The 13,856-nt window shown below is 52.9% G+C and overlaps 1 long non-coding RNA gene across 1 annotated transcript; it reads right to left on the bottom strand.

Moving 5' to 3' along the window:
* Positions 1-925: 925 nt before the first annotated feature.
* On the bottom strand, positions 926-13,358 carry LOC143397465 (uncharacterized). The gene is made up of 4 exons (XR_013091159.2): positions 12,797-13,358; positions 7,672-12,576; positions 2,198-5,965; positions 926-1,119 (listed from the first exon to the last, which is right to left on the bottom strand). It is a non-coding gene; the product is annotated as an uncharacterized LOC143397465 (long non-coding RNA).
* Positions 13,359-13,856: the final 498 nt, after the last annotated feature.

Here is a 13,856-nt window from a genome sequence, read left to right as displayed (position 1 = left end):
TTGTTTATAAGAAATACAAAAAGTTATTTGGCATGCTAAAAGTCATAATATTAAACATTAAGAGCTTGTGTGCTCTGTAATAATTTATGTCCCTGAAATTTCTATTGTAAAAACTCATAACTGACAAATACAGGCGGAGGTGGTTGGGAATCCGGAGGTACAGGTAGGGTGATGCTTTAGCACTTACTGCTTTTGTAGGAGTGCTCTGAGTTACTCCTGAAGGCTGTCAGACCTCCGACAGCACATTCCTCTCAGTGACCTTGAGATTATAACTCTTGTACCAGCCTGGGTTCCTGGGGTTCTTCTGAGAACCTTCCTGGAGCGTCTCCTACACACGTATTAAACACTCCTGGTCAACAGAGGTAAGAAGGTCAACTGCACTAGTGCTTGTTCACTGGTTGGCATTGATTTCTGCTCAAATAGACCAGAGATGGAAGACAGTACTGGGTGGAAGGAGCCACATGTGCCCCAGGCTGTGAGGGGCCCTAGACTTAGCCAGGAGAAGGCACTGTGAAGGATCTGGGAAGGGCCTGGGAGAGGGGGCTGGGCAGGAAGGACTCTCATTTGGAACCTGAATCCAGTGTAGTCTGTCCTGGTTTTCTCTGGATACAGGACCACACTTACAAGTCCTGAGGTGGAAAAGTTGGGATTTTCCACTGTGATTCCCCCTTTGACCCTCACTGATAGAATATTTAGAAATTTATGTGTTATTGGGGATCAAAACCAGGGCCTCAGTGTTCTATACTGGACCCCTCTCCCAGCACTGTGGCTTTGGGGATGCAGTTTTCAACACATGAGCTTTGGGAGACACAAACCATAGATAGCACTTGTAAATAAAGAACTCTTGTAAATTAACAATACAGATGGTCCAAATAAAAATGGGCAAATACATAAATACTTCTTAAAAAATTTACTGATGGCCAATAAGATCAGGAAATGGTGCACAGTGCTGTTATTTTCAGGAAAACTCAGGTTAAACCCAATAGACGCCACTGTACCCAGATGAGAATGGCTGACACTGAGGATTGAAGCAGCATGGGTTGGTGAAGAGCAGACCCCGCGAGCTGCTGTGGCAGGAGGGTGGTGCCCCCTTGGAGTGGTTGGCTGGCAGGTGCTTACCTAAGGCAAAGGAAAACTTAAGTCACCAAGAGACTTCTACAAGCATTCTTTTTTTTTTTTTTTTTTTTTTAAAGGGTGGGGGAGAGAGAGAGAGAGAGAGAATTTTTTTTAATATTTATTTTTCAGTTCTCGGTAGACACAACATCTTTGTTTGTATGTGGCGCTGAGGATGGAACCCAGGCCGCACGCATGCCAGGCAAGCACACTACTGCTTGAGCCACATCCCCAGCCCCCTACAAGCATTCTTAACTCATCACAGTTCAAACTGGTTACAAGAGTTCAAAATTAGAAGCGTGATAAAGGCATGAACTCATGTGGTGACAGACACTGCCCCTGACAACCAGGCAGAGTGACAGTGCATTCAGCAGCAGATGTAGCTCAAGAACATCACACTGCCTAAAGAGTCAGAGGAGAGGGCACGTGTGGCAGATGAAATGAACTGAATGTGTGTGGGAGACCACAAGGTCCTGCTCTGGGGGAGGTGCCTGGGAGAGGACAGAACTCCGCGCGGGGGCGGGGGGGGGGGGGATGAAAGTGTTCTGAGACGCAGACACTTTGATGTCTTCACTTTGTGAAGTGTCAGCAAGCTGAGTGCAAGAGTAAGGGGCTTCATGAGGAACATCCTATTACTGTGATCTGAATTCGCCCCCTCCGCCCCCCACCACAGTCCACATGCTGAAACTTGACCACCAGTGTGATAGTCAGGAGAGGAGAGGTCTTGGGGAGGCGATTACATCATGAGGCTCCCTCCCCATGGTCAGGATTAGATCCTCCCCCCTATTTGCCCTTCCTTCCCTCCCTCCCACCATCCCAGGACCATCATGGAAGGAAAGACAGACCCTTACCAGCCCCTGCCCCTGCAGGCACTTCAGTCCTCCCTAACTGTGAGAAATGAGCTCCCCAGTGTGAGTTGTTGTAGCAGCAGGAATAGACTAAGACTGTTACCTACCGCTAAAAAGAGATTTTAAAAGCTGGACTGACACTTTTTTAAATTAATGATTCTCTGTATCAATTAGACATGAATGTCCCTTTATTAGACCAACATGTAAGATCCACACACAGTCAGGAGGCAACTTACACCTGCATTAGGACGTTCAGAAAGCAAGGAGATGGCAGATGCCTCACTGGCTCTGGGTCTCCTTTCCCGCACAGTCGTCCTCATGCCCTACACAGGGCCATAAGGTCATCTGTGGCCAGGTCAAGGCTTGGCTCTGTTATCAAATAGACCTGAAGTGACTTCTGCCTCTTCTGCCACTCACTGGGTGAACCTGGACTGTTATTTAATGTCCCGTGCTTCAGTTTCCTCCTGAAAACAGAGTAATTGCTATCTACTGAGGCAGTTTTGAAGACCAGGTGCACAGATCCTCAGGACCTTCAGAAGATGCCTAAAGTGCTATCAGGTCAGAATCCTGTGTCCACACCTGCAGCCTCTTCCCAGGTCGGCCCTAGGCACCTCCCTACCAGCTGCACCACCTACATGGCAGTACCGCAGTTCCTCCTATGAAGAGATGGAAAACAGCAGAGCTTGCCGTGGTGGTCCAGCCCCTCTGTTCCGAGGTCCCTCCTCAGGGGCCTTCCACTACGGAGCTCATTCTGAACAGTCCAGGTGGCTTGACTCAGGCGTTAGACACAGCCCAGGCCCCAGCCCAGCTCACCCTCTGCGCTGCAGCATTTTGTGCCTGTCTCCTGCCGATGGCTCTCCCGCTGACGCTGACGGGCCTGCTTGAAGAACCTTGTCACTGCAGTGTTCCATGGTGCCTGAACTCAGCAGGTGTCAGCAGCAGGGTTCTTACAGCACTGGGCTCAGAAGACGTGGCTGGCACTGCCCAGAGCGCACCAAGCAAGCAGAGGACCTGGAGTCAGTGGCCAGCGGACTGCTCACGGTGAGTCAGGGGAGAATGGTCAACAAGGCTGATGGTCAAGGCACCCAGGTAAAGACTGGGGTGGACAGACCTCCCTCAGATACCCCCAGAGCAGTATCACAGCTTCCACTGGTTTCACAAGCCCTTTGCAAGCCCGAATGATATGTCCACCCTGTGCCGCTCTGATTGCCCTTAGAGGCCCCTGTGCCCAGGGAAATCTGCAGGACTGCCCTGCACACACCTCCGCTGGCCCTCAGGCCTCTCTGCTTGGCACAAGCTATGTAGGCACCAAACATAGCTGGGCAGGTGGGTCGCACTGGACAGGAAACCCCTCCTCACTGGGGCATGCACTGCTCACTGACCCTGAGGCCCAGTGTCCTCCTGCCCTCCACAGGTCCCTTCAACAGTGCTTTCCCATGAGCCCTTGGCTGGACATGCTCTCACCTCAGGTGAGTGCCTGCCCACACTCACCAAGCCGTCTCCCCACTGTGGCCATCCAGCCCCTGTTTGATCCTGGCCTCAGTGGGCCAGGCCTACAGAGAGCAAGACCACCCAGTGAGACATCGTGGGGAAACAGGAAGGCTGCACTGGACTGTGGCAACCATGGCTAGGAAAGCAGCCCCGCGCAGAGCACAGGGGCCAAGACACCAGCTGGGCCCACTGCAGCTGCGGCTCCGTCAGTCTGCGTCACTCGGGGTGTGACCTTCTGGGCCACTGATCAGTGTTCCTCCATACAAAGTTCTAAAAACAATTGGCTACTTGGAACAAGAGGCCACTGCGGTGGCAGGTGTGTCCACACTCACGAGTCCCCGTGAGCACATCGACATCCTGGTGGGCACTTTACCTTTGTGTGGTTCATCCAACACCCATTACACTAAGGCAGTTGTTAAAAATACAGAAACAAAGATGATGAGGCCATGATACTGCAATTTTTTTCTGAAAAGGCCAGTGAACAGACCTCTCTGAGGTCCAGCAGGACCCAAAAATTGTCTCGTGGATCCACTGTTGTGGTGTTTGTCACTGGGGTACGAAGGAATTAGGTTGTGGACTCAGATAGTGGCCAGTAGGCGACATCATGGGATACTAGTCAGCAGTGCAGATATGGGCAGCTGCTGGATCCCTGGACCGCAGGACGTGAATGTCCCGGGCCTCTGATTGCCAAGTGCCCCCAGCTCCATTTCTCTCCAAGCTGGGCATCGCTGTGGAGGAGACACCTCTCCTTTGTTCACCAGGCTGCTCCCTGGGCTTGGCTGCTTTCCAGCTCTCTCTCAGAACATGGAACATGTGGGGAAGTTCAATGGAGAAAGCAGCAGGTGGATATTACAAGGAAGCAGGCTGCAAAGATGGGAAAGGGAGAGGCAGGTAGAGCAGGAACATCCAGCTGCCCAGTGGAGCACTCTGCTCTTGTGTCTGAGCTGAGGGAGCCAGGGCCAGGCGCGTGTTCAGCCCACCCTCCACAGAGCACCAGCCCTGGCCTTGCCGGGAGGGCAGGTCTGAAGCAGCCTGCGTGTCCTCCTCTACAGAGCGTCTGTCTCTGGAGGTGTCTCTGGCTGTGTCCCTCAGCCCAGTCCTGTCCCTGACAGGACACATGGGTGAGCTTGGAGAATGGCTGGAACACCCCCATGCCTGAGCTCAAACTGCAGATCTCCGGGACATACTCTTGAGGTTGCTGGCCTTAGTCTCTCTAGTTCCCACCCCACCACTACCGACTCCCTTTGATGGATAGGTCAAAGGGAAAAGGGGTTCATGTGTTTAAAAAAGAAAGAGAGGAGGCTTTGGGACCCAGCAAAGACAAGGCAGGACTCTCACTGAAGGTCTGTCAAAGGGCCCCTGTAATCTGGTGGGAGAAGGATTCATTGTTCCCGAGGGCACAGTGGCTTTTTGTTTTCAGAGCTCTTGCAACAACTAAGCCTGTTTTCTGGCTTTGCCAATCTGAGATAGGAGGTGGGGGGCGGAGGTCAGAAGTCTGGAAAGCAGCTCTCCCAGTGACCAGAGTGCACCTGTTGGGGGCAGGGAGGGATGGGCAAGGCTCTGATTTAAACAGCCCCCACCCATGGGTGGGCTCCCCTGGCCCCAGTGACCAGGAGACACTGCCTCCTCACACAGGAGAGCTGCACAAAGCCCCCCAACCCTCCACCCCTCCCCGCCTCCCTCTCCTAGGCCAGGAGCGCCTCTGGGAACACACCAGGACTGGGCAGCTGGGGCAGAGAGGAATATGGCAAAGGACAGGGCTCGCATTCGCATTCGCTGTGCCAGACAGGCTGGAGTCTGCTTGCTGCAGCGGGCAGAGGCAGAGCACAGCAGGCAGGCGGCCTGTATGGGCCACTGCTCAAGGCACACCCAGGGAACACGCCCTCACCCCAACCTGCGTGTGCTCACAGTGGTGGCAATTAAAGCCCATGACATGGTAGGCATGTTTTGTGGAGTCACACAGTTCTGGCTGGTTTACTAAGAAGAATGGCCTTCAGCCATTACCTGATTCACGCAGTGCCTTCCGGGACAGCCAGAGCACAGGCAGTTTCAGATGGGAAGGACAGGTCCAAATGAGGCTCCAGAGAGAAGGTCAGACTGGTGCTGAGTGCGGCGGCAGGCAGAGGAGAAGGAGTCACGGGACAGGCCCTGTGTTCTGACTTCCACTTCATCCAGAAGGGGCCAGGGCCTTGCTTGTCTGCAGACTACGCCACCCAGGAGCAGCCTGGCCTGGCTCACAGCTTCCCATCCTCACGGCACCCAGAGTGCGGCTGCACACCATCACAACTTCACTACACCCAAATGCACCGGGCCTCAGCGACTCGCTCAGAACCCACGCTCCAGCTCCAGGAAGTGAGTCAGTCACTGCTGGTGACCCTCCATGATGTCACAGCATGCTCCCAGGTCTGTGCTTCCCCTGCACCTGGGGTCTTCAGGAGTCTAAGTTGCTGCTTATCAGGGGAGTCTACAGTAGCTAGCTGAGCACTTCTGCTCCTTCCATGATCCAGCATGAGCTATCATGGGAGAAAACACAGTCACAGTAAAAAAAAAAACGATTTTCATCCAGGCATGGTGGCACATACCTCTAAACCAAGTGACTTGGGAGGCTGAAGCAGAAAGACAACTTAGTGAGACACCTTGTCCAAAATAAAATAAAAAACTCTAGAGATGTAGTCAGAGATAGAGCACTTGCCTATCACATGAGAAGTCCTGGTTTAATCCACAGCACCACAAAACAACAAAAATCAAACAATTTTTACTATTCTATTTAAAGAACTATCAAAAAAATTCTTAAGAAAATTATATTGTATTTTTCTTAACTTTGCTTAGTTGTTAAAAAACTTTACATTTTACTATGAAAAGAAGCACACAAAGAAATTCATAAACCATACATCTAATGAAGTGTTATAAAGCCAGCAGTGTGTGGTCAGGTCACAGAGCACCAGGCCAATGCCCAGCGCCTGCTGGGCCTCTCCACCCAAAGCCTGCCCCAGGGGGACTTGAGTTCTTTTTGCACTTTGACCTGCAACCTCACCTCGTGTTCCCAGAAAGCCCCAGAGCAAGAAGAGGCCAACCCGTCCCACCATGTGGACAGCACTGTTTCAGGACACATCCAAACTTCCCCTGTCCAGGGGCCACCTGTAACTGACCCCAGCTACTCTTGGCCTCAGACAGGCAGGGACTCCTCATAAGCCTGCCCATCAGCTCCCAAGAAATTAGAGACTGGGGTCAAGCCAGTTAGGTAATTTATCAACCAACCAAGCTCAGTGATTCTCTGTGACAAGGACACAAGATGCTGGAGGTGAATGTCACTTTTATGAATAAAACAAAGCAGAACCCGAGCAAGGGAGCAAAGACTCTGGTTAAACAGGGCACAGCAGGCACCAGTTTCCTTCCTCCGGAAACCTGGCCTGATCACCTTTGTTTCTAAAGTAGAGAGAGAGGGAAGGTCCTCAAGAACCGAGAAGGCAGGCCCAGTCAAGTCCAGGGCAGGAGGCTCCTGCAATATGGGGAGGCAGGAGGTGAAGCCCACTCAGGGCTTACTAGGGCCCGAGGAGCACTCGGTGCCTCTGTAGGGGCTGCAGGAGGGGCTGAGAACAAGTGGGCTATTGAAGAGTGTGCGGGATACTCCATGCCCAGGGCCTCTTCCACCCTAGGGAGGCCACTGAAGAAGGGAAGGCCTGGCCGTCTGGACACAGACTGTGAGACGGAGCAGGTGCAGTGCGTGGACAGTGAGCCCTCGGCCACAGGGCCCGTGGCACTCCTTGCTGGGAGCACACAAACAAGCGGGAACGGCTGGCGTGCTGGAGCCAGCTGTGAGAAAGAACTGGGAGCAGATCCAGAGAGCCGGCTCTCACACTCGTGCCCTGTGCCAACCGGCCTCCGCAACACAGAGGACTGAGCTCCGTTTGCATCCTGAGGGGTTTGATTTCATGATTACAACGGAGACACCTGCTTTCCTTTCTCCAGAAGCACAGGTGCACAGTCCCTGATTCAGTATTAAAATACACATGCCCACAGCTGCATCTGTTTTCCGAGCTCTTGAGAAAGGGCAGCCCCAACACTAGGACAGACTTTGGGCGACCTGGAGAGGACTAAGTTCCCTGAAGACTTGCAGCACAAGGCCACAGTTTGAGGACCCCAGCAGAATGCAGTTAATGGAGCAGAAGGCAGGTCTGAGACACAGGGGACCGTGCGGGGGCTAGGCCAGGACTCACACCTCTGTCACGGCCACCGATGGACTGTACTCTGTGACGGGAGAGAGAGAATGCTGCATGTGGCTAGAGTGGCCACCACACCTAAGTCTTCCGAGTTCCCTTGGACAGAAGGCCCTCCAGGCCTCTGAGGGCCGAATGGCTTGGAGGGCTCTGAGCAGCAGCCTCAGGGGATTCAGCTGAGTGTGCACACGAAGCAGAGAGGACAATTTGGTACTGACATCCCAGGTCTTAAAGGTGTGGCTGCCATAACATTTCCAGAACTCCAGTGGGCAGGAAGTCAGGCCTTTGAACCTGGAACAGGGGAAATGTGGGAGGGACAGGTCAACCAGTCTTTGCTTAGACAGCTGCCTTGAGAGCTGAGCCAGAGGAGAGACCCCATGCAAGGTGGCCCAGGTCACCAGCAACCAGCTTGCACCTGGCTTTGCTTGAGGACAGAGAGGGGCTCACACAGCCTGAAACCTGCAAGTTGGCTGCATGCTGGGCAGGGGGAGGCAGGACTTACCTCACAAATCAAGCCAGTTAAGACTGAGCTTCTTTCAAAGAAAGCTGCTTCCTATACAAAATCAAGCAGAAGGCAGGCTATGCCATGAACACACATCTCCTCCCTGCATACTTGCACCCATCAGGAGAAGAGCTGGGCTGGGGACCCACCTGACCAAACGCTGGCTGATCCACTGAGAGGATTAGGGGCTGAGGCCAAGTAGGAGGACAGGGGGCTGTAGCTCTGGACAGTCAGTGCATCACAAATCAAAACCAAAACTCTTTAGAAGCATTAGCTTGTTTAAAAATAGTGATAAGGCTGGGGATGTGGCTCAAGCAGTAGCACACTCCCCTGGCATGCGCGGGGCACTGGGTTCGATCCTCAGCACCACATAAAAATAAAATAAAGATGTTGTGTCCACCAAAAACTAAAAAATAAATATTAAAAATTTCTCTCTCTCTCTCTTTAAAAAAAAATACTGATAAACCTAGTACATGTTAACTTGTTTCCCAAAACAAATCAGTCTGGCAAGAAAGTAAACTGCATGTTTTTCATCTTCTTTGTCTTCTGCAGCTGAGCAGAAGCTGGGAGGTGCTGGAGCGGGAGGGGTGCCTTGTGGTGACCCAGGCTCCAGGCTTGTGTGAGACATGCTGGACAAGACGTGAGGGTCTGTCACTGACACGTATGAAGGCCTGAACAAAATCCCCAGTGCCGAAAGAAAGAAAGAAAGAAAGAGAGGGAAAAGAAAAGAAAAGAGATGCTCAGTTCTGAATGGAGCCAAGCTCCATGGTAGGGATCTGATGTGTGGCCAGGGAGCAGAGCGCTAGATGGAGAAGATGTTAAAAGACAAAGTGACCCAGGAGGGGGACGGAGGAGAGCCACAGCCCTCTGCAGGAACCAGGAAAGAACGCACTCAAGGAGAGGAAGGGCCCTGCAATGCTGCCACCCAGCAGGTGCAAGCAAGCTGGAAGGGCACCTGCCACCCAGCATTTGGGCGATGGAGTGGCAGTGTTTGAAGACCGAGGCCACACAGAGCTAGGGAGGTGGAGAGAGCGGGAATCGAGGAAGTGGGGCAGTGTATGCAGAAGGCCTGTCGCGTGGTTTTCTAGATAGAGTAGATAGGGAGTTGCTGTGAGGGCCCAATGGGTCTTAGTGACGGAGACTTACAGCACCTGGGAGCAGCCCTGTGCCTGCCACAAGTAGAAGTGGGACAACGAGGCAAGAGGGCCCCATGTCATCACTTGAGGATCTCCCAGTGCCTAGTACAGTGACGCTGGCATTGCCACCATCCCAGCTGGTGGCAACGCCCACCAGTGCATGGAGCAATGAGTGCAGAGGTTCCGCACAGTGACATCTTTTCTACTTGCAGGGACTGGAAGGCACCCCTTGGCACGGGAGATTGCTGGGGCAAGACACAGCCAAGGTGTGGGCTCCGACGCCCTGCTGAGAAGTCGCGCTCCGTGAGCACTGCCACGGAGGAATCCCCTGATCACAACGGCTACGACGTCAGAAGCCAAGTGGAAGGAAGGTGGTAAGAAGGTTGCACAAGGCCTAAACAATCAGGGGTCCACTGGGTGCGATGGCACACCCCTGTAATCCCAGCACCTCGGAAGGCTGAGGCAGGAGGATCGTGAGTTCAAAGCCAGCCTCAGCAAAGGCAAGATGCTAGGCAACTCAGTGAGACCCTGTCTCTGAATAAAATATAAAATAGTGCTGGGGATGTGGCTCAGTGGTCCAGTGCCTCTGAGTTCAATCCTCAGTACTCACAATAAATAAATAGACAAACAAATAATAAATATCTGGGGATCCCATGCTCATTATAGAAAGCCGTGAAAAGTACTCCCAAACTCACCTGTGAGTTCCATGTAATATCAGTGGCATGCCAGGACGGGGTGGGCAGGTGAGAAGCAGGGGCTGGACTAAGTACAGCCATCAATGCTCACATCTCGCCCTTCTACCTAGGTTTCCAAATGCTATTTCACGCCAGAGAAGCTTCCAGAGGGCAGAGGAAGGCTTCCTACTGTGTTAGAAAAGGAAAAAAGAGGGTCCTGAAGCGACTTGAGCAGGCCCCACTGCACAGGTGGGCATTTGCATAGACAATAATGAATCTAATCTTGGACAAGATGAACCAAGTCAAGGTAGAGGAGGCGCGGAGAGTGGAGCTCTCCTTAGGCTAGAGAGCTGGCCATGGTGAGCACAGTGCAGGGGTGACAGGTGAGTGCCATCTTACTGAGCTCGGTGGAGACCAATCCAGGGTACCAGGGGTTTCCAGGAAACAAAACACTCAAAGCAGTCTCAGCAAGTTAACTGATAATGTGGGAATTAGTGACTGACCAGTGGGGGAGCCAGACAACATCCTAAGTGGGTGACCAGCAGGGGGTAAGCAGACAAGTGCCCTGGGCATGATATCCCAGGAAGGACCATATTTACATAGTGCCCCAGACAAACGTCCGTAACTTAAATCCATCCCGTCAAAAGGGATATTCCGTGACATAACAGCTAGTATTCTTCAAAATACCAATGTCATTGAAGACAGGCTGTTCCTGGCCCTTAAGTCGGTCCCCGTGGCAACAAGAGCTGGTGTCTTTGCAGGCATGTGACTTCGTTTTAGCCAAAAGGAGGCTGGCGAGCAGGAAAGGCGGCTCGCGCTCAAGGCTCTTGGCATTTGCCAAGGAAACACACCCTTCCAAGAACACCCCCATGCTCACTGGCCAGCCCTAGGACATGAGCACACCAGGGTGGCTAGGGAGACAGGAAGCCCTGGGAAGGGGAAACTGAGCAGGTTTCACCACGACTAAGCCAGACTACTAGCCACCAATTAGAATGCAAAAGTCACTTTTGGCGAGTGAGCTTTTCCCTGAGCTGCACTTTTGTCAGGACCACATACTTTGCATCTGAGACAGCTGTGAGCTAAGAGAAAATGCAAAGTGGAGTACTGCCAGGGCAGCCTTGCCCCACCCAAGCTTCAGCTCTCTGTATAAAACTTTGTGGGGCCTGAGGTCCTGTCCTCCCTGTGTGTGCAACAAACTCTCTGGGGTGGGCCAAGTTTGCTGAGAAATTCCTTATGACTAAAGAAATTGTAGCCGAGAAGGGCCAAGTTCCAGTTGGAATTTTATAATGTGTTATTTTTTATAAACAGCACAGTAAGTATTACAAAAATGACAAAGGATTATAAGTTCTATATGCAAACTTTCATCAGGTACTTTTCAGACTAAAAGACCTGACATTTAATACCTTTCTGTAATAACTAAGGATTTTAACTAGGGGTTAATTTTTGGAGTCTTTGGGCTGGTCTGGGGTGGTGGTGTAAACAGTGAAGTAAGGTGAGTGGGGCTTCAGGCAGATGAGAGAGTAGCAGTGCGAGTGCCAAGTACAATCAGAAGGCCAGTACATGCCTGAGAAAGGAGTCCACGTGGGGGTCCAGAGGTGAGGCCAGGGCACCCCAACCACCTGGGGAGTGCAGAAGGAAGGCTGTGTCCTGCTTGTGGCACTGGCTTGTTCAGCACTGCAGGGAAGGAGACTGACTCATTAAAAAAAAGAAAATGGAGATTTCTGAATTTTTCACATCACGGCACTAAAATATGACTAGGTAAGCATGTTTTTGCTATCAAAACAGTAATATGCAGAGTATGTATTAATTACTGAAAGAGGAAAGTTTATTTCAGAAGGAAAGGTGACTGAATAAGCTCTCCTAACAAAGCAGACAGTGACTTAGAGACAGAGGCAACTCGAAAGCATTGGCGAGCATCAGCCAAAGCCAGGTTGTTTCTGTTGGTGTGCTCTTAGGGGGAGCCATGCACAGCCGGGCTCCTGGCTCCCTCTTCCTGCAGTACTGGGCCCCCAGGCAGGCCCATGAGGGCCTCAGGCTGTGGGCAGCCTCACAGGAAGGCCAGCGCACTGCACTCCCCGTGCTGAGTGGGGTCTGAGGCAGACACGGGCGGCCTGATTTTGAGGGAACCCAAAGAAAAGTCAGCGACCCAGTGCTCCCTTGTACTCTGACCCCAGAGGGGCAGCTTCTTCCCATCTAGCCTGTCCCAGGCCCCTCTGTCCAGCCCCCTGCTGCTGATCTCCTGGCACCAAAGGCACAGCAGGCAGCGCCAGGGAGACCCTGGCAAGCGGGAGCTGGACTTTGCCGTCCTCTGTGCCTGGGTACCACCCACAACTCATATGATGTAGGTCCAGTTTGAGGCCAAGCAGAGAAAGGCATCCTATGCAACTGGGCACTTCTGACTGGTACTTTGCCACTGTTGCTGGGTGGGGCCCACGAAGGCAGCCCTCAGCACTCCCGAGGCATGGTGGCGATCCAGGAGCCTGAGGTCCTGCTGTCAGCGTTACTAGGCAGCCCCAGTGTTTCTCCACTTCTTCAACCTGCACGACAGCATTCGTGGTGGAGTAAACGCACCGTCTTCAGTAAAGCACCCAAGACCTGTCTCACAGAAGAAAGGTTTAGTATGCAGTCAACTGATGGGCTCCCAGTGGGAGAGGCCAACCCCAGCAGACCTCACCCAACCTTGTGCCTGCCGCCGTTTCTCCCCAGTTCCCCCTGGCTGGGCCAGTCTTCAGTGACTACAGTTCTCTGCAGAGAATGTCACCTACGGCCACAGGCCATGGTAGGATACTGCGTCAGGTGAAGCTGGCCACCCTACCTTGGTCGATGTGCCCTTGCCAGATGTTCTGTTGCCCTCTGGGGTTTGCATCTGTTTTCTGACAGGTGCCTGCTGGGCAGACATGTGACAGTCATTCCCTGCTCGGACACCCACCCAGTCACTGGGCGTCCTCCGTAGCTACTGGAGACGTGCCAGGAGGCCAGGCAGGCACCACCCTGTGAGCCTGGAGCCAGTGACATCTCCTGCGGTAGGGGCATGAGGGTGGCTCTGTTAATAGTACCTGCTACTGTGGGTGCTGAGTGACAGGCTCTCGCCCTCACCAGAGAATCAGTGCCTGAGAAGGGCTGTGGACCAGCATAGGCCCTCTGCTACCCTTCCATCCCTTCTGCCACCTGAGGATCTGGCCTGTTCCCTCCGGGGACGTAGCCACAATGCGAAAGGAGGCTGGGTCCCTATCTGACACTGAACCCACTGCTTCTTGACCTTGGACTGCCAGCCTCCAGAACCAGGGCAATCAGTCTGGGATTGTGCTGTCATAGCAGCACAAGGACTGAGACCCACAGGAAGTGCCCACCAGGCTGGGCACCATACACGAGTCGGCTGGTGCTGACGCACCCAGGAGCAGGCATGGCACACAGGGCCGTGTCACCATGCGTAACCACAGTGGCTCCCAGCTGGACCTCCCCGGCTGTGCAGTGGAGGCAACGGTACTTCCTGCAGGGCTTCCAGTCAGAGAAAAAGAGACATCACAAGATCCTTGGGTTGAGCTGAAGCGTTGCCACCATGAGCAGAGCTACACTAGCTGGGCCACAATTTGGGGAGTGGTGGGACACTGAGAGGAGCAGGCTTGGTGCTAGATGGAGAAGGGGTGGTGGACAGGACAGTCCCCCTCCCTCAATGAAAACGCTGTCCCACGGTTCTGAGCCATTCAGACTTCCTGGCCCATTTGGTTATCCAGCTTTGAAAAAAAAAAAAAACATGGACACCAAGAAATATTTCCTACCCACAGAGAAAGCACAGTGCCAAGGTGCGGCCCATGGAGTGTCTTCCCCCATCGTCACCAGGGGAGGTTTAAGGCCAACACTGCCCCATTGTGCAG

The sequence above is a fragment of the Callospermophilus lateralis genome, chromosome 4 (genome assembly GCF_048772815.1).
Source record: "Callospermophilus lateralis isolate mCalLat2 chromosome 4, mCalLat2.hap1, whole genome shotgun sequence".
NCBI lineage: Eukaryota > Metazoa > Chordata > Mammalia > Rodentia > Sciuridae > Callospermophilus > Callospermophilus lateralis.
This window is presented reverse-complemented; position numbering and strand designations above follow the sequence as displayed.